The sequence below is a fragment of the Perca flavescens genome, chromosome 17 (assembly GCF_004354835.1).
Source record: "Perca flavescens isolate YP-PL-M2 chromosome 17, PFLA_1.0, whole genome shotgun sequence".
Lineage (NCBI taxonomy): Eukaryota > Metazoa > Chordata > Actinopteri > Perciformes > Percidae > Perca > Perca flavescens.
The window spans coordinates 11,766,155-11,787,259 of record NC_041347.1 but is presented as its reverse complement, the minus strand read 5'-3'; the positions used below and the strand labels follow the sequence as shown (position 1 = coordinate 11,787,259).

The 21,105-nt window shown below is 38.8% G+C and overlaps 1 long non-coding RNA gene across 1 annotated transcript; it reads left to right on the top strand.

Moving 5' to 3' along the window:
• The first annotated feature begins 898 nt into the window (after window positions 1-898).
• LOC114572459 (uncharacterized) lies at window positions 899-15,105 on the top strand. The gene is made up of 3 exons (XR_003694775.1): window positions 899-1,186; window positions 1,357-1,465; window positions 14,161-15,105. It is a non-coding gene; the product is annotated as an uncharacterized LOC114572459 (long non-coding RNA).
• Window positions 15,106-21,105: the final 6,000 nt, after the last annotated feature.

The window sequence follows — 21,105 nt, the reverse complement described above, 5'->3', positions numbered from 1 at the left end:
GTAAAGGCTGAGAAAGTAGTTATTCTATTTATATTTTGTGCTTATTTTCTAAGTGTTTTGAAGTAATACTTTCTATATGTAAGGGACAGCTTGACATTTTGGTCAATGTGCTTATGTACTTTCCTGCTGAAAGTTATGAGAAGATTTAAACCACTCTCATATCTGTATGGTAAATGTGTAGCTGTAGCCAGCAGCCGGTTAGCCTAGCTCAGCACAGAGACTGGAAACAGGCAAAAAGCGAACCTGTCTCTGTCTAAAGGTAAGAAATAGTCCTGGGTGGAAAATAACCCACAATAAAATGGTGAATTGTCATTTCCATACTTTTTTTTTTTTAGGTTAAACAAAATGTGTTAAAGGTGCTGCTTGGTGGATTATTATAATATTTTTTTTAAATCTTTGGACAGAGCTGCTTTTCCTTGTTTCCAGTCTTTATGCTAACACAAAGGCAAAGTTTGTGACCTACACTAATTTTTTCATAGAAAGTATATCAGTTGTTTTTGGGAAAGAGAAAGTGTCTGAGACATCCCTTTTTTTTGGCTTCGGTTGAGTGGCAGCTCCTCTTGGCAACATGTCACTCTCAACCTACACTCCTAGGAAAACACAGATCCTCTCTGATCATATTTCTGTGCATAGGTAATATATAATTAGCAACGAGACATACTAATTAGTGAAATCTGCCTATTTCTATTTCTCATTTAATCTCCATTTCCCAAACAAAAAGCCACATATCACCCAATCTGTGCCTGACAGACATGTTGATGTAGTCCTGTGGTTGTAATTACGGGGAGCCACAATATGTAATGAAAGGTGATTATGGTGCAGTGAGTGTGTGTTGGAGTGTATGTGGATATAATGGACTGTTACAGCATCGCCCAAGGCTTCACTCCAACCTCCTGAGCATTTGCTGCAGCTCTTACTTAGTCCGTACCACACCACGAGTTGGTGCCTGAGTTCATCAGACCATAAGCTGAATCAATGCGTGATTGAGTCGTTGAGGTAGTTTCTAAAAGGTGTCGGCTCAGTGTACACATACACATACAGTTTACGGATGAATCTGCCACAGAAACACAGTTTGTAATGGGTGACTTCGGATCAACCTCTGTTCTCTGCTTGCTAAAGTGCTCTCTCAGTTCCAGCAGCAGCCCTGAGAGGAATGGCAATCTCAGAACTAAACAGCCAAAGACAGGTGAGTAGCTGCACTCTGAAACACCCTAGGCCTTGTGTTGAACATCCTCCCTCATCCTAACACTCTTAGGTGCTGCAGGATGTGAATATCAAGCCTAAAACCTGAAATTGAGTGCTATAGCAAGGCAGTTTGCCTTATGGTGTATCACAAGCTGTTCTTTTTTGCTGCAGTTTTAGATTGTGTGTCCCCAACAGAACCCCAAAGCTGTTGCAGACAAGAATTATTTATCCAGGACTGTCAGGGAGCATTTAGACATTTCAAGCTGCTGCAGCCTTCACGGTAAGCAACAACCTCACTATTACAGTATATGCTGGAGCTCAGCAGCCAGGGGCGAAAGAAAAACCTCCATAGCATGAGTTAATTGTCAATGTGTCACTCTGAACAACATGATAATTCATTTTTAAGGTGAAGTTGGTTGTTTTGCTTACTTATTTACTTTTTATTGTTGCAATGTATGAATAGTATGCACAGCAGCAGCACAGACTGAAGAGCAGGAACACTATGTGGTACAAATAGTGAAGGGATGTACTGGAACACATGGACATACTGCTGATGTCCCGATTACAATTTTAACCCACTCAGAAAGGATGTGTTATGGTAGAAGTTTTTGTAGCAAGGCATTTTATCAGTATCTACCTAACAGCATAAGAAAAGCCGAGCTTATTTCCTTGCAGTAACAGTAAATGGCAATTAGGGCATGTAGAGGAAAAGTTTCTAGATTCAACACTGATGTCACACATAGGGGGATGGGTCTGACTGGTAATTAGCCTCTGATGCAACACACCTGACACCAGAGACACCAGGGAGACGTCTGGTGTTGCACCATGCTGAGATGATCCTGCAGTGCTGAATTGTACGCTTTTGTTGTTTTGCACTGTGTAACAATTTGGGACTTTTCCATCCACCCCTTACCCATAAAATAAAACCTGAACTGTCAAAAGAAGATTGGGCTGCCCACAGCCAGATGAGACCCAACCACCAAACAGCTACTTTCTCTGACAGCCTTGTATGAGAACATTTGCCTTTTTTCCATGGGTGAAATGTTGTGTAGGAAAAGCACAGGTGTAAATAATAAAATGGCTAAATTCCATTGAACTGCTGTTTTAGGGTCCTGGTATTATGCTGGCTCACTGTCATGCTGTCTTGGCTTACTGGGACATTTGAACAGGATGGAGCCTTGTTATTGTTATTAGTTACACCTGTGATTTTTCTCAGGCTGCATGCAAATCAGGTTTAGCCCTGTTCCAGTCCAGAAGGAGGTGGTAATGCACATGAGGGTGTCTGGTAACTGCCAAATGTCTGTACAAATACTTGTAGTTTATATTTGGTGTTCAATTCTACACCACGTTTATGGTCGCAGCAGTTATTATGGCATAATAGTGATAGTAATTACTGTCATGAGGTAATACCATGGAAGTAATGTGGACTATGTACCTAAAATCAATCATAAGAAGATCCAGCCAACTATGGCTAAAGCATTTGTAGGGGTGAACTGCACTATGTTTGTTTCATTACTGGATCGTCACTGAAAATACTGCATCACTCAACTTCACCAGATGAGTTTCATCTATGATTGAAAAGAAAAATGATTTTGCTAAATTGTTTAACTCATAACTTATGTAAGACTTAATGGTCAGTTTCTTCCCAAATATAATTGGAAAAGGCTTATAAATTACCAGAGGCAGATTAACATAAAAGTTAACTAAGACAAGACCAGAAAATTCAAGGCATTACGTTACACAGTGAATTTCTGAGGCTGAACCGACTGCGGTGCTTCATAATAATAATAATAATAATAATAATAATAATAATAATAATAATATTTATAGAGCCCTTTTCAAATTCCATATTACAAAGTACTTTACAAGACAGCAAAAATTAAACAGACAAGTCATAAAATCATCATGTTTTAAAAGCAAACAAATAAAAAAACGATTTGGTGTATAAAAACCAATACACAAATTTGTAAAATATGTGCAGACCCTCTGATAGAAGTATGTTTTCAGAAGGGACATAACAGAGATCCATGATTTAGCTGACCTGATTTCATGTGTTTGCAGCTCTTCACACAGCCAGACCTGGCAAAAGACAAGAAAACAGAGTGGAGTAGAAACAAAAAGACTGATCTTTGAAGGTTCAGCTTTATTGTCATTATACAATACAGGATTGCACAATGAAATGCAGTCATAGTCCCCTTCATGCTACATACACAGAAAATGTATAAAGAAATATTCAATTACTGTATTACAACTATTGCAGAGCCTCTTTCTTTTTTTTTTTTATTATTTACCAGGGAGGATATGTGTGATGTATATGACAGCTTCTCTGTCATGCTGATTTCCAGTAACCTAAAACGGTTGACCCACTCTACCTCAGCTCCACTGATGTAGACAGGGGTGTGTGTCTTCTCGTCCTTGTCACTTACATCAACGTTTAGCTCCCAATTGGTTTTGCTGATGTTGAGCAGTAGGTTGTGTTTCTGTGCACCACCCTGCAATGCAAGATTGTTAATCTTCATCACGATATGAAGGGTGAACAAGAGGGAAACACAGCCTGGGGGAGAGAACCAGTCTCTCAAAGCACTTCATAAGAAAGGCAGGGCAGCTTTATTTGTATAGCAAATTTCAGCAACAGGACTTTACATAAAACATTAAAGAGCAGTTAAAAACAGTTACAAATATAAAAGCAGATAAAATACAAGATCTTAGGCTTACTTTTGCCTTTTGCTGGTCCCTGGTGGTGGTTACCTGCTGAAGGTGGTGAGTAGGGTCCCCATTTTTTTGTCTTTCCTGGGGATTTAAAGTTGTCCCACCAACTAACAGGTTCCTTTTTGTGTTTTAGATTCACCTGCTGCTGTTCTGCTTTACTTTGTTTTTTGTTAGGTTGGCCTTTTCTTTTCTTTAGTTTAAGTTTGTTTACTTTGAATATATTTCTGTTATTTTGCTTGAGTGTATGTTCTGAGATTGTTTAGTTACTAACGAGGTTGTTGGTTTTTGTTAATTTTTGATTCTTTGTTTCAGGAGTGTCTTTCTTTTGTTTCCTTGCTTTTTTTGGTGTGGCCTGGGTGTCCTCAGGTGGGCGGCTAGGCACCATGTTGGAACCTCGCTCCCGTTGCATGCAAGTAGGCATTGGGACCCTTTCAGTGCATGTTTTGTTGTAGTGTTTGTAGTGTTGTAGCCTCCCAGACTAGGGAGACTGGGTATCCTTTCAGTAGTCTGCCCCCACTGAAGCCCCAGCCCACTGATTTGAGTTTACATGTATTTCATTAGATTTTTTATTGTTATAGTTGTCTTCTTTTAGATAATTTTTGTTAATAAAAACATTTGTTCTGTTTTACCTACTGTCTCTGCCTCATCAGTTTCGACCCGGTGTCCTTATTAGAATTTGGTTTTCATATCCTGGGGTGCAAGTCCCCAGGTGGCGTCGGTCCCTAAGTAAGTTTCCTCCCCTTAGTTGTCTTTAGTTCCTCCTCCCAGTATTTATATTTAGAATATTGCACTCCTTGCCACAAATGCAACTTCAGAAGGGATTGCCACAGGGCTGTAGTTGTTTGGACTAGACACTGCAGACTTTTTAGGTACAGGGATGCTAGTCGCTATCTTGAAGCAGGTGGGAACACTCAGCTGTGGCAGTGACATGTTAAAAATGTCAGGTATGACATCAACTAGCTGGTTAGCACATGTTCTTATTACAGTACACAGCCAGGGATGTTATCAGGCCCAGCATCTTTACTCATTGACTCTCAGCAGGGTTCTTCTCACACCTGCTGTCGATACTGACAGTGGTCGGTCCTCTGGAGGCGAGGCAGACTTGGCAGCTGACACTTTGTTGAGGAGATCAAAGCGAGCATAGGTGTTAAGCTCATCCGGCAACGTGGCCTCACGGATGATGGTGGCACTCCTGCTTCTGTACCCTGTGAGGGTCTGGATCTCCTTGTAGTTGTGATGGAAATGACCGAAAGGCAGCTTTTGTGGCTCTACACTCCTCCAGGCTTTTCTGGTTTGGGAATGTTTGTATTATCTTTGTGCTCACCACGTCATCAACACATTTGTTGATGTATGAAGGTAAGTGATGATGACTATTCCTTCTGGTTGGTGTGGTTCTCGTGGATGGCAGCATCTCTGAGCATGTCATCTGTCATGTGCACTCAAAGAGTCCTGTGGATCTGCTGTAGCTTCATCTGTCTATACTTTAAATGTGATCCTTTGTATCAGTGGGAGCTGGCAGGAAAAGCACAGCAATGTGGTCAAAGTGGGGGGGGGAGGGCTTTGTAGCTGCCAGGAATGTTTGTGTAGTCCAGGGTATTGTTTCCCCTGGTGGGGGTGAGGAGAGTGCTGGTGAACATTTAGGCAAAACAGTTCTGAGGTCGGTTATGGAAAAATTGCCAAGTAAAATAAAAATCCCATCCGGTTGTTTTTTCATTGTGACTTCAAACAGTTCCTGCATTGCTTTTTTACAGAATTTGTGTTAGTTGGAATGTAATGAAAACACTGGTGAATTGTCAAGGCAGAAAATATAATCTTAACATTAAAGTGGCTATTTGTAACTTTCAGTTTGTTGATTCCACCAGCTCCTTTGGACAAAAGCGACCGTGTTTTTACCGCACCTGCTGTCGTAAAGCTCTTTTCTTTACGGTGCTGTATTGCCCACTGTATATTACGGATTTAGTTACCGGGAGGTCAGTTGCGATGAATGTTTTGCTCGGACAGAAAATCATTAATTTACAATAAAAGAATAAGTTGCTGATGCATTGTTGTATTTCAAGTGCTGCATACGGTAACCTAGCCTACTTTGGATGTATCATGAGCTAAACCGGGTAACGTTATCACTGTGTCACGAGCCAGAGCATTAAGAGTTTGTTGTAGCAACATTAAGAGTTTATTGTAGCAACTAACATAATAACTTGGAATAATATAGTGCCTTTCATGAAACCCATGAACGCTTTACACAAGTAACCTTACAGGGGGACAAGGGAAAAGAAAATGGTAAGCCAACATTAACACAGAGTAAAAGGAATAAAACGTCCGCACTAAATGGAAGGGGGACATAACTTAATGTTGGCTACTGACGTACAACCACATCACGCATTGTAAGTAAATAAAAGATATTTTATGAATGATATAGACATATTGCATACCTGCCAATTCAGGGTGGGTTTTGAATCATTTACAATCCCGTAATTGTGTCCATCTGAAGCCAGATCGTGTGACTCGCATTATCGCCTTTTGTCTTTCCCTTTTAGCTTTTAGTTCTTAATTTAATTTCCTTCTTTTCTGTGAATGGCCCTTCCCCAGTATCAGCCATAACTACAGCAGATAACTTGTAAAATAACATTACAATACAATTTATTTCTATATAAAGAAATCTCCTGCTTCCTTTTATCGGTCTCAAAAGGCTGGATACGCTAACACAGGCTTTTTGGTGTTCGAAAGAAATCTGTGACCGGTCAGAATGTGTTACTGTAGCGCCGTCTACCTGCCGCAAATCATTCTGGGACTGCGCGGGAAAAATCAAACCCGGCAGAGGCCTTACTGAAAACTATATATAATGGCCTTCTTCTCACTGTTAGTCTTGATTGCTGTTACAGGTCATTTAAGCTCATTGTATGAAAAATGACAGCGCTTCAGAAAAATTCAAAAGTTATATATAGTCACTTTAAGAATTCAACATCTTGGGAACATTGTTATTGCTAACTAAACCTTTATTTTACCCACTCTCTGGCTTTCTGTTTTGTGAGAAAGTTATTTATGTTCAGGAGTGTGTTGGAGATCACAGAAATGGCCTGTAACACCTGTTTTAAAATGGATTTTCTGTCGCTGTAACTGTGATTACTGGGAACACGCCATAACTTAAAGACCTACAAGATCGACATTTGTTTAACACATTTGTAAGAGTAGCCATGTTCCATGAAACACATCTCAGTATGTGGATACTAATTTGAGCAGCTGTATCATACTGGTCTTAACTGGTATCCTCTTTTGTTCCCTGAGGCTTTACTGTTGGTTTCCTTCATCCCTGATTTAGCGAACATGATGCAGAGCTCCTTGTCCTACCTTTTAACAGTGATAAATTAAATGCACCAGCATATAGAAACTACTGGTAACAGAAAGGCTACAAGGTGTAAAAGGGCAAAGAATGGTGAATTGTTTCAGTGTTCAGGTTGAATGGCTTAGGATTTATAAGACCTGGGTGAACTTGTGCTTTTGTTAAACATTCAGGGAAAGCAGCACAAATGCTTTCAATATGTCTTCTGAAATTTTGTGAAATGAGGATAGTGTCTTGAAATGCAAATGCTCTGTGCACAAAAATACATTTTTCCAACACATGAAGATTTCATTATCAAAAAGAGTTCATTGTCTGAAAGTGAATTAATTTGGGTGAAAAAAACAGTGTTAGTGTGGTGCACAGTATTTTAAAATAACATCTAACGTGTACACGATTAAGCTTATAATGATGGATATGCTGTATGTATTACAGGTAAAATATTTAAATATTGAAGGAGCAGTTCACTATGAAATTCAGTTCATCAAGGTTATCTCATCTTAATGTTGAAGAGTTCACATTGGGGAAAAAAAGGTGTTACAAACTGAAGTTGTGGAGTTTAAAAGACGTGGGTATTTTCCAGCCTGGGAGGGTCAAATGCAAGTTTCTACTGAATTGCATTATGGGTAGTGTTGGATCGAGAGTTTTGGGAGTTTGAGCCATACTTATAGAGGGGATAAAAGTTAGGATATCTCATCAATGCTGCACCAATTTTGACAGTTATTTTTATTTAAATCTGTCACTACTGTAAATACCAGTTTTTGAATTGACTGGTGTACTGTAAATGTTAACATCCACCTAGCTCCATGTATCGGACTTGGGGCTTAAAGGTCCCATGACATGGTGCTCTTTCAATGCTTTTATATATTAGGCCTTAGTTGTCCCCTAATACTGTATCTGAAGTCTCTTTCCTGAAATTCAGCCTTGGTGCAGAATTACAGCCACTAGAGCCAGTCCCACAATGAGCTTTCCTTAGTATGTGCCATTTCTGTGTCTGTAGCTATAGATTTCATTTTATTGATTTAGCAATTTCAGATCGGCACATCTGAGCTTTCATTTTCTCAAAGACAGAACAGGATACCCAGGGCTCGGCTTGCACCTATCGCCATGTCTAGCCACTGGGAGACAATAGGCAGGCTGGGGGAACGCATATTAATGTTTAAAAAACCTCATAAATGCCATGGGACCTTTTTAATAGTTCAGAATTACCTGAAAAGGCAAACAAACCTGGACGCCTCTCGCCAAAGTCAAACATTCCAGGTAATTAAACCCAAATTGAATAGATTCAGTGTAGTACTGTCAGTGCACAATATTTTTGCAATCATAAAAATGGGGCTCTTTTCCATGATCTCACAAACAATAACAACACTAACAAATGACTAGCACTATAAAAAGCACCTACTAGAAATTGTGCAGTACAAGTAATAGTAATTCATGTTGGTTTCTTCTGTCTGTAGCCTTTCTTCTGTCCAGATTAGACATTCTGACTTTTTAGAAACAACACACATAGCCCAGAAGCTGTCAGGTTTAAGGCAACAAGTCTGGATTCCTGTAGACTCGATGCACACCTTCACCCCTTTGCACCAACCAGCCACATCAAGATTTACAAAATGAAACTGGACACTAGTCGATATCTCTAGCCTCAGGTGCAAAGATGCCAGAGAACAGGTGCAGTTTGTCTCCAGGTGTTTCTTTCTAGTTTGTAAGGTTACATTAATTGGCTTTAGTGACTAAAGCTGTTACTTTTTGTGTTTAACTTATGGCCATACAATATTTATTGAGTTCTTTTGGACCAGAGGCGTCTTAGTGAAATATGTTGTCAGATAGCAGTGCAGTAGCATACAGGAATGACATTATCATGTAATGTAGAAGTCGAATAATTAAATGATTCATTCCCATCCTCCTGTCGGCTGTTGGCCCCTGTCACTCACTAAAATTGTCTACAATGTACCGCTATTGATTTCCAGGTTGTCATGGCCTGTGGGAAAAAGATAACCCAATCAAATGCAGTCTTTGCCTCTAACGTGAAAAACACAGTTTTCTCTCTGCCTCTTCACACTGCCTCACTGTGTTTGAGAGACCTCAGGTGAATCTTTTAATTTCTTAAATTATCTTCAGCTGTTTTTTCCTCCATTTTAATTCATAAGGGGGCATCTCACATTTGCTGAGGAATTAAAAATTTGCAAATCTAATTAATAAATGCATCTTTCAGAAATGGGATTTTTCTGTTTGTGCAGGGTCCTGTAAGACATGTGCCATGTTTGTGTTAATACGAAATTCCCACATTAAAACTATTTAGCACCAGACATTCAAAACGTACCCCTCTTAGTGTTAAAATACCTTAGAGAGATTTCGGTTCTCCTCTCTCTGATTTAATTCACCTGCCTATAGGCTATAATCAGAATACCAGAAATGGAGGAAAAGAAAAAACAGAAAAGCCTTGAAAGTTTTGCAGTAAAAATTGACGGACGCTTTGCAGTTACCTACTGTATGCTTCTTCTTTTTTTGGCCCTCTCTTCCCTCATTGGGTCATCATATATACAGAAAAAAATCTGTGTGTTATCAGCTGTAAATGGTAACATTAATATAAAGCACTACAAAGGGTTGGAATGCAACGGAGCCATAACATGTTAAAAAGGGACCCACTACTACATTCTCTAATATGTGGCTTAGTTTTGTCTTTGGGATACAAACTGCAGTAAAACACAGCTTCTTTGGACTCTTCATACTCTATATATAATAAGTGTGTGGGTGTCTCAAACCTCGAGTGACAACATATCCATAAGAAGTTGTTCCATGTCTTAATTGTTCTTCACCCACCAGCTTATATTATATTATAATCCCATTCATTGAGTTTTTCAGTGTACATATTGTGAGTCACTGATTTCATACAGTGTATACACACGCACATGCACACAAAAATACTTTTTTTTTTGGTGATTTTCTTTTTTTCTTTTTTTTTCTTTTTACTTGTAGCTGGATATGTTTCTTTGTAACAACATCTAACAGTTGGACTCCTGGTGTCCGCTGTTTTTTTGCCCTCTGGATCTGTCTCACCCACATCACTAGACTGCTTGTTTTTAAGGGCTTTCTTGTGTGATGCTGCTGGTTGAGTCTGACCCTTGTGGAGATGCTCTCGTCCTTCTCTCCTTAGATTTTACCCCAGATGGATGATGAGAGGCAGGGTAGAAAGACAGGAACAGAGGTTCAGCAGAGCTTGCCTGCAACAGCTGCCTCCTGCTTACAGAGGGGTTTACAGATGAGCTGCAGTTTCCCTCCTCATCCCAGAAAGTACACTTAGAGATGAAAGAATTATGGGACAAAGCACTGGTTATGTGATAACTTAATGTAGTAAGATACATATGTTTTCATTATTTATCGAGGAAGGTGATGATGCCCTCAATTTATCTGCAGGGCACATCAAGAGATTTTTTGATTTTTTTCTTCTTAAACAGGCGACTACTATAGTATAATCAGAGATGGCAAAAGTACTCCCTTCCCGTAATCAAGTACAAGTACAGATACTTGTGTTAAAAATACTCTGGTAGAAGTACTGATTTAACCAAGTACAGGCTTGGAAATGTACTTAAAGTGCCCATATTATGAAAAAATCACTTTTTCTGGGATTTGGGGTGTTCTTTTGTGTCTCTGGTGCTTCCACACACATACAAACTTTGAAAAAAATCCATCCATGCTGTTTTGAGTGAGATACGGTTTCTGAATGTGTCCTACCTTCAGTCTCCGGGTGAGCTGTTCAAAATCTGCACGGCTTTCTACGTCACAAGCCGAAACGAGCTGGCTAACCGCAACCATTAGCATGCTAGCGTTAGCATGCTAATGTTAGCGTTGTAGTGTTAGCGCGCTAGCATGCTACCTCGTTCTCAATGGCAAAGCATTGCTACAACACACACAAGTTCACCATAATCTACAAAAAAACTACTTACATGTGCGCCCTCGTTTAGAAGAAGTCTCCCAGCTAATCCTGCCTTGTAAGTGACAGAAGTTGGAGAAACAGCCTCTCTTTTACTGTCTATGGAGCTAGCTAGCTGACATGATCTACATCTGAGCTACTGCGCATGTGCGAGTGCAATCAAAGATGGTACAGAAGAAGAAAAGAGGTCTCACTCTGTAGCTAAAACAGAGACCAGGTGAAAAGAGGATCTGCAGCAGTGAGAGAGAGCTGTGCAGTACAACAAAAATATGGTGTTTTTTGAAAATTAAACCATGTAAACCTATTCTGGTACAACCTTAAAATACAATTATGAACCTGAAAATGAGCATAATATGGGCGCTTTAAAGTATAAAAATTAAAGTAGCCTTGTGAATTTTTTTTATGCAAAGCTACCTGGACCACACAAATGTTAGTGTGCAAGCTGTGAAAAAATCATTATATGCCATTGCCTAAATTTTAAATTGATGTCTGCCAATAGGCCTAAGACATCACACATATGATTATTGTGACAGAGACTGGGACTCCAGGTTAATAAGATTCTGACTGAGTAGCAAGATAGGAATAGTGATTCTGTGAGAATTCACAGATCCAGTTTCTCTTTTTTAATCTTCCCCTTACCGTGTGTGTGTGTGTGTGTGTGTGTGTGTGTGTGTGTGTGTGTGGCTGGCTTCTGGAAAGAAAATAAAGGATAAAATATGAATTACTAAACAGACATTAGTTAAGAAGTTCCCCATACTTTTACAGTTATGCAGCACATTCACCAGGACTCTTTCTTGATGCCTACTATCGCAAACATCTCTCTCAGATAAGGACCAGGATGATGGGGAATGTCTTGCTGCTTGTGTGACGAATCTCTGGGATCTCCGTTTTCTTGATTTTCAATCATGTCGCCGTCCATACTAATATGTGCTAACGTTACTGCCATCAAGCTGCAATGATTTGCCGTAAATGAATGCCGTTGAGTCGTCTTGTAGTGGTGCGTCAAGTGCAACCTATATTCCCATCCAATTAGATTGAATTTGGTATTGATGACGCGAAAAATAATGGTAACGCCGCTAAAATTATTTGAAACTAAAGTAACGTGCCAATTTTGTAAAATGTAAGGAGTAGAAAGTACAGATATTCGTGTTAAAAATGTAAGGCGTAAAAGTAAAAAGTCGGCGCAAAAATAAATAGTAAAGTAAAACTAGTAACGAAGTATTTGTACTTCATTACTTCCCATCTCTGAGTATAATACATTATTCTAAGCACTCAATCATATGAGAGTAAGCAAAACCAAGGGCACATCAAGAGAGAGTTGTACAATAGTCAGAGTATATAAAAACCACAATCTTTTTGAATTTATTGACTGTAGCTGTAGAAGTCTCTATCCTTGACATTCCACTTCCAGGATTGCTCAGGTGCTGCAGGAAGTTCCGCTGGAGGCATTTTCCGTTTCCTTCCACTTTCTTTGCGTTGTGGATTTATGAGGACTATTGTTAACTGCTCCTCAGATCTCTGCGGGGTAAATTGAGACAGCTAGCTAGACTTTTCTCTCACATGACTATTTTCCAGCTGCTCTGTGCGTCGCATAGCGCCGCCCATGACTATTCTGATTGGTTTAAAGAAATGGCAATAAACCAGAGCACGTTTTCCTCTCATCCCCGAATGCTATGTGGAGTAGCCTGACCCTCCTTCAGCGCGCTCTGGAGGAGGGTCTGGCAAAGCGAGACTATAGCTGTATAGCCAATAAAAAAATGTGGATAAAAATGTACATTAGAAACAAGGTGTAAAAGGGCAAGGAATAGTGAATTATTTCAGTGTTCAGGTTGAATGGCTGAGGATTTATAAGACCTGGGTGAACTTGTGCTTTTGTTAAACATTCAGGGAAAGCAGCACAAAGGCTTCTGAAATTCAGTGAAAGGAGAATAAAATAAATATATGGGATGAAAATTCTATTGCTTGCTGTAACATAAGTGGAGGGGGACCAAAGCCTTGTTAAATGTCTTTAGGTACATACTGTAGTGGCTGCATTTTTATAAAGTGCTTTACAATTTTTCTCTTATTCACCTGTTCACACACCCAAGGACGCACACTTGGACTTTTAAGCACCACCACGCACCATCATTTATTGATGATTCACTGTGTGAATACACACATAGAAAAAAAATTGAAAGCCTTGTGGTCCTTGTCACCCAAAATGCCAGGTATTCCCACTAGTGTCAGAATCAGCGGTTATCCACAGGACCAGTGCACAGTTCAGTGAGATTAAAGGGCACTGTTTGCTGTAGAGGAAGAAAAGTAAATCTCTTAATAGACAGTGGACAGAGACACTTGGACAAGCTTCTTCACTAATCGCCATTCAATCTGACTTACATCATCTATAAATGTCATGATTTGGTGAGTGTTTTTAAAATATTTGATGTTTCACACTAGAGTGCATTGCCATATAGCTGGATCCCAGGGACTTTGGTGTAAGGAGGGGACGTATAATTGATGATCATATTGGAGTGGCTCAATGGCATAAATTCAGCTAAGGAAGATTTATGTCTTTAAAGTTTCGACATTGTACAGGGTCAGTAAAGAGAAAGCAAAGGCAACAAAATCCACCAATGCCAACAAAATAAATAAAAAAAAATCAAAATCAAAGCCTACAATTGCCACAAAAAACACAAAAATAATGTGCAGCACAAAAGATGAGCATAGGTTTTCACATTCTGCAAATATCCAGTTTGGGAGGTTCTGTTATCCGGCACTTCACTATCCAAGTATATAGAAAAATAAACATTTTCTGTTCTGTTCTATGCTTACCGCAGTATGTTCTTTAACTACTTATTTCTTCTTCTTTGTTATCTATTGTCTCCAATGTAAGGGATACATTTTTTTTTACTTAATAATAATTTTACCTTTTGCATCATCGTGTATTTTATTATTTATTTAGGGGTGGGGCGGGGATTGCCAGCAGATTGACGCAAACAAAGTCCAAACTTCTTCCACACAGGGATGGGAGCTGTGAGCTGATGCAGAGACGCAGTACCTTTTAGTTCTTGGCTCGTCCCAAAGACAAACTTCAGATGGTCATTTATGCCAGCTGCCATGTGGCCACATAATGCTTCCTGTGACATCGGCCACGGTCACAGTCGGCAGGAGGCAGCTGGTCCAAGCTTGCACTGCATCGTCCACTATATGTGCACTGCTCCGGCCTGATGTGCACATCTGCCCTGCCAGAGGAAGGCTGAGGAATCACAGCTGTGCTGATTCACAATACCTCCACACATCTCTGTATGTATCCACGTTTAAGCCAGTGCATATGTTTGATAAATATCTCTTCATATGCAATATGTCATCTGCATCTGTGAAATTTTAAACTTGATCTAAATCTAAATTTCACCTTTCTTATAGTAAAACCCAAAACAGATCTTCTGTATTTCAGAGTACAGTCGTGACATACGTATACATGGTAGATGTTGGCATGAAATCGCACCAGGAATATCTTGCTTGACACATGCTGCACATCTGACATGGTTGCCATTAAAGGATTTCATCTAGAATTAGCTCGAGGGAGATGAATTAATATGACGACTCAAAACATTTCTAAAATTATCTTAGATATCAATTATGTATTGCTAGCTTTAATCTGATGTGTGGTCATATATTTTGTATCATGGCCGATGTTGATGATCCCCTGCAGATTCACCTGCTGCTTTCCCGTTACAAGCTCTTGCAAACTGTTACAATCTTGTTCATTACAAATAAACGTGACGCCTTCTTTTACTCACCTACTAGACAAGTCCACTGAAATTAGAGCATCTGGGTTTAATAAGAGGATTTGTTTCAAGCAATATGTCCATTTGTTTCAAAACAATATGTCTATAATGTTGCATGACTTAAACTTGAATTCTCGCAGCATGTTGATTAAAGTATTGAGGGATGGTTCGAATTTTCAACACAGGCCAACCACCTAAATGTTCCTTTGACAATTCCTCTTGATTGGGTTTTTATCTTGAGTTTGAAAAATAAACTTTTTAAATTGATTTTCTCATCCAGGTTTGTGGAGACATTTTGTTTAAAGACCTGCTGCATACAGAAGATTTTTGGACTGCTGCAACTCCTGATAATGTCAACATTATCTGAAACCGAGGTTCTTGTTTTTCATTAAGCCTGGCATCAAAAAGAGACGGGGAAAATTTAAAAGTGAATTAAAATGACACCGGGAGATGTGAAAATATTTCCACCAAACTGAACCACTCTGTCATGCTTCCACAGGGCTAAAGTAATATTTTCATTTTGAAGACACTTCATCACTTTCAAAGCCAAAAGTGTAATGTGCATGTAGGTTCTGTGCCTGAGAAAATAACTAGCCTGTAGTCTGTATTCTGTATCAAAACACGAAAACCTGTAGAGCCAGACAAACACAACAAACTGGCCACCAACTTCAAGCCACTGGGAGTCTGTTCAAACTGTCTCGTTCTCCAATATGCTTGGAATACAAGCATACTTGTATTCTCTGGTGTTTTTGGACTCTTGTTTCTGGAAAAAGAAAGCAAAACTAAAAATAAGGCTAAACCACACTTGATGGTTGGAATCACTGGTTTGGCTAAACAGCCAGACAGTTCAGCTCAACAGGCACTGATAAAGGATGAGCACAGAGCCAAAGACAGCACCATAACAAAAATAAAGAATATCGAAGACGAAGTCTGTCTGCTGCCGGGGCTCTCTCACTCCACCTGTAAGATCTAACCTAAAACAATGTGATTTAAAACTGCCCCTAGGATACTCTAACAATGATAACTATTATCAATCTGTAATGTTAAATACATCCTGGGAGTTATTTTGTGATGAGGTGTTGTAATTATTTATTTTTTATGATGAATCCGCTTTCCCTCAACCTCCCTCGTCCATGTCCATTCAATGAATGATTTCCCCCCCCCAGCATGCCTCTGAAAAAGCCACAGGGAATAGAAGTGAACTGATATTTACAGTTACAGTGAACGTCTAAATGTCAAATGTATCATTCAGTATGACATTGATACCGTCATTATTTTACCCATTTGCTGTAAAGTAGAGAATGGTTTGCAAATAGGAATTAAAAAAGAATAAGGATCAAATCTGAAAAGCTAACATAATGACAAGAACAATTATTCTACCCACATGCTCACATAATCCACAGCTGCATGCAGCAAGCTCCAGCTGTTCTCAGAGCAGTGAAAAGAGAAAAGGCAGTGAGAAACCACTAACGAGTGGAAGTAAATCAGCTAGGCTGAGAAAAGCTGAATACATCGGTAAATCAAAAAAAACTTTATAACGAACGAAGTCTTTGAAACATTCCCTGATTAGGCGTGGCATGTGGATAGAGCCAGTAAAGTGTCAGTGTCTGACAGGAGAGAATACCGCAGGACTACTCACATCAAATATATGCAATTTGTGATTTAAAAGGTTTTTGAATTACAGCACTCTTACACAAGCACCTTTATAAAAAGATGAAAAGTCTAAAAGCTCTGCTTACTGTTTCCAGAGACTGCACCAATTGAGATATATTCAATGACTGAATGAATAAATGAATGAGTGAGTGACTAAGTAAGAGCGTGAACTGAATTAATGAGGTGTTCTTGCATCTGAAAAAGCATAAAACAGTGCTGGAGTCCTCCATTTATTTATTCTTTTCTATAAGATTTTCTTACTGCATTTCTCAAAGTATAACTACTTTCTTACAACATGAGTCTTTCTTTGAAGTTTTGCCCATTATTTCTTTCATTAATGTCGACATCGCACTCACCAAGTTATTAGCTGATCTGGGAACACAGCCACATTGAGAAAAAGAAGTCCAACAGAGCCGGAACCACAAGCAGTCCGATTATCAGCCAGGTTGTAAGAAAGAAAAAAACCTTAGATAAGCAAAACTTATTTGGATGAGAAAACAGAAGCAAATATAGATTTTTTTTTTTACCCCAACTGTCCATAATTCAACTTTGTGGTTTAACTTTGACCTACCAAACTGGCCATAGTTATAAATGACATTTCAAATGTGCTCACTTTTGCTTTTGATCCATATATATATATATACACAGTATATAAATTGGGTTTAGAAAATCTTGCAAAAGTCTGACCTTTTGACTGGGACTTACTTTTAGCAATGTCACTGTGTTGTCAGATCAGCAATTTTAGTAACTTAGTTTCTGTTTGGCTAGTCAGCCCAGCTGTCAAAAGTGCCTTTTAATAACCACATTCACAAGTCAAACGTATTCTGTATTTCATCAGGCTAGAACAAGGGCACAACTTTGGGTTCTACATTGGGGGTAGGTGCACGACTACGTAAGGCTTGTATCATGTGGACGCGCCGACAGTTTTGTTGTCATTACTTAGAATTCCTCATGGGGGAGTCAGAAACTACGCACTATAGCTTTAAGATTTCCACTTTTGAGTGTCAAACACATGCATTTTCTGCATTCTGGTGAATTTTCCTGCATCAATTTATGATGGAAATATCTTATTTATGTAAAGGGAATTATAATAGGCTTTTGGTGTGGGTTGCACTGGCCAGTTTTGATTATTGGGGGGGTTGTAACCCCTCATCCTCCCTGTAAATTATGCTTATGGGCTAGAAACCGGAAACGAAAGAGACATTGTAGTTGAACAAGCAGTCATAGTTTGAAAGTATTTACTGACCAATAACAGCTAGCTTAGCTACGGGGTTTGCAAACCGCGATGATACCAGAACCGGATGATTCATAAATATGTAGACTAGCTAGTGGCCTGCAGCCTCCTCCACCCTAAACATCTAATTCTATTAACCTCCCAGAAGGACGGAAAACAAGCTGGCCCCCCACAAGTAATTGTACAATTATGGAATAATAACTTTTAATGTAAGTAGTAAGTAATAGTAACTGTTATGCAATTACTGAATTTTTGTGATAAACCGAAATTAAAACAACATTTTGACTTTTTAGTTATAATTGAGTATTTAATGACTGGCGTATCTATTTTGGGAGGAACAAAGACTTTGGAAATTGGGAAGATTATCACCTGAGCCTTCCGCTACATTGACAGTGATGAAATTCAAGTAAAAGATTGTTTTTGAGTGAGACTGTGTGAAAGCTTTCGTGAGGCAAACAAAGAGATTCATATAACAAAGAGAGTGCAGTGGTTGAAGCTATTATTTTCATTCCAGCAGGTCTCCCTCTGATATCGTAGGGCTCCAGACTTAAAGCAGAGACCATGATTTCACTCAAAGCAACAATGAACAGCATCAGCAACTGACTAATGAAGACTGAACAGAAGGTGATAAACTCCTTTTAGACTTCTATTAGTGGTATTGGTTCCAATTGAATTTAGATACTGTGCACAGCTTTCATCCAATGTGATTAACAGCTTGGAAACATCACCATACCAGATTATGACAAGGAATGACAATATTGCTCAAGATGGAATAAAAAAGAGACCGTTTATAAACTTGGACATTTATCAGTATAAGTGACTGAGCCCAACATTTTTTTTTCCAAAACATTTAAAGGAATAGTTCAATATTTGCTTTCTATGCCAATTGACAATACATGATAAAAAAGACTTATTGTTAATCCATTCTGATATAAATTGGCCTAGGTCTGGTCCAACATTTTATTTTCTTCAAGAAACCCAAATAATCAGATGATACATTATTATTTTGTCTGGAGAACTTATTGTAGACCCATTGAACTATTTTGAATGAAAGCCAGACAATCCACTAACTGCACATTTTGCTCCCAGGGAATCCTGGGCAATTTTCTACATATGATTTGGAAATGTGTTTCATCATGTCTGTCAGTAATCTTAGAATGCACTGTACCTTAAACTCCACTGGTTTTGCGTTTTGAATGATGACTCTTTATTAAGGTTTTCTTTTCAACAACGGCGAGTGTAGCTGCCCGGCCTCATGGCAGCGAAGAAAATTGTTGCATTACGTTGGCAGGCCCCACAGTCTCTCCAGAGACAACAGTGGCTACTTGCTTTTTTGGTTGGTTGCAAGATTTCACGGTGCAAAACAGAAGAACTTGATTGCTTCAGTTGATGCCACAGAAAGTGTAAAAACATTACATTAACCTGCTATCTATCTGCAAGTCCTGTGGGTTGGAGGAGTGGAGGGGTGGGTGGGGCGTAGGTATGTCGCATATCTTCGTTGTTGTTGTTTGTATGTATGTTAGAAATGAATTAAAATTTGATCAAAAAAAATATATATATTTTCTTTCTGTCCCAAAATTAGATGCAAAATTGTAACCTTCAGAAAGACAATAAGTAAATCTAGGAAACCCTTAAAAAAAATAATACTACATATACTAAATATACTAGATACCACCCTATCTTGCAATGTTAACAAAAGTGAAAAATAATTTGTGTATCCGCCCTGTGATTCGGACCCACTCCAAAATTGAAGGGGTTCTTCCTGGTACAATATTAACCAACAGGGTTATACTTACATTAAATGATAAAGGCTAGGCCTAAACTACACTTATACCATTAAAGTTGTGTTGTACTTTTTTAATGAACAAGATTAAAAGGGAGGTTTTGAAATAGCTCTTCAGCTTACGGTTTTGTTCAAACTACATTAACAACAATGAATAAAAACGAGAACAACAGAAACATTGATAACAATCTCACACAAGATAAAGAACGCCCACTGAGAGAGACTGTTTAGTTGACCTTTGACACCCTGTCCGACTACAGGAGGGGCAGAGGGAGCATAGACACCATGTTTCCTAGGCTAGATGTTAATCTCCCAGCTCCAACTCTGGTTCACACACAGACAATAAAGTGGTATCAATGTTCTTATCTAACTCTCCGAAAGAAAGCGAATAAGGGTATTTCCCAAAATGTTGTACATTTTGTTTATTAAAAAGCTATACTAATTGCCTAAATGTATATTAGAGTTTACATTTTAAAAGATGATTCTTCAATTTAAAAGGTGATAGTACGTCTTCTTGTCTACATCCCTATTTGTAACCTACTTTAGAAGTAGAATGTAGAAAACAAAACTCCAAAAAAAGAGCAATAAAAAATGTATTGTATAAAAAAACACAAGTGAACACAACAGTATACAATGTGCTTTTGATACACCATGTCGAACTCATTTTACAGCACAGGCTAGACTCAATTTCTCAGTACCTCTTAAGTCTTATCTTTCTCATTGGAGAAAACATTCAGACGCTCTCCTTTTTCCTCTGTATCTCTCTCTTTCTTTCTCTGTCTGTGTTTATTTACATCCCTCTCTAAAGCTTCCTAAATATCCCTCTCTCTGTGCTCCACACATTGGCAAAATGGCATCATTTTCTAGTCCTCAGAAGCCAAAGGAAATCGATTGTGTGACTCAGAATTTCTCTCAGTCGCAACTCTCGCACACGACTTAAGGTCCTTAATTTAATCAAAAAGACAGCGTGATTACATTATGTGTGAAATGCCGTGCTTTATCTGCCCTGAGATATTCATGGTCTTACAGTGTGTGCTCTGCTCATTGTGCTGGGAGCAGGGGTCATAAATAACCCATTTTCTTTTGTGTCTATATTCCTGAATGTTACTATTTATTGCTGGCACCCAAGCAATTTCAGCTATGACCTTTAAGACTTACCTTGTCAGTTTCGGAGTAATTTCAGATAGGTTTCATCCACTGTGAAGGCAGGAAAACATTTTGAGGAGTGAATTCAGGTTAGATCTACTCAAGGATGTGTATAAATTGCTTTCTTTTGTTTCACACTGTTTAGTGCTTGTGTAGTCAATGGCTAAATGCAATTAAATGTGAAACCTTGTGTGCCATGCGGTCCAATTATTAATCACATTTTAGTCTGGGAGCTGCATTATCTAAGCACAAATAATTTAATTTGAGTTTCTCAGTCATAGATTTCATTCCAAACTTAATCAGGGTCTGAGCTATCACCTAGTGTCTCTCCAAATTGCCAGCATCTCCTGTGTTTAATCGGTT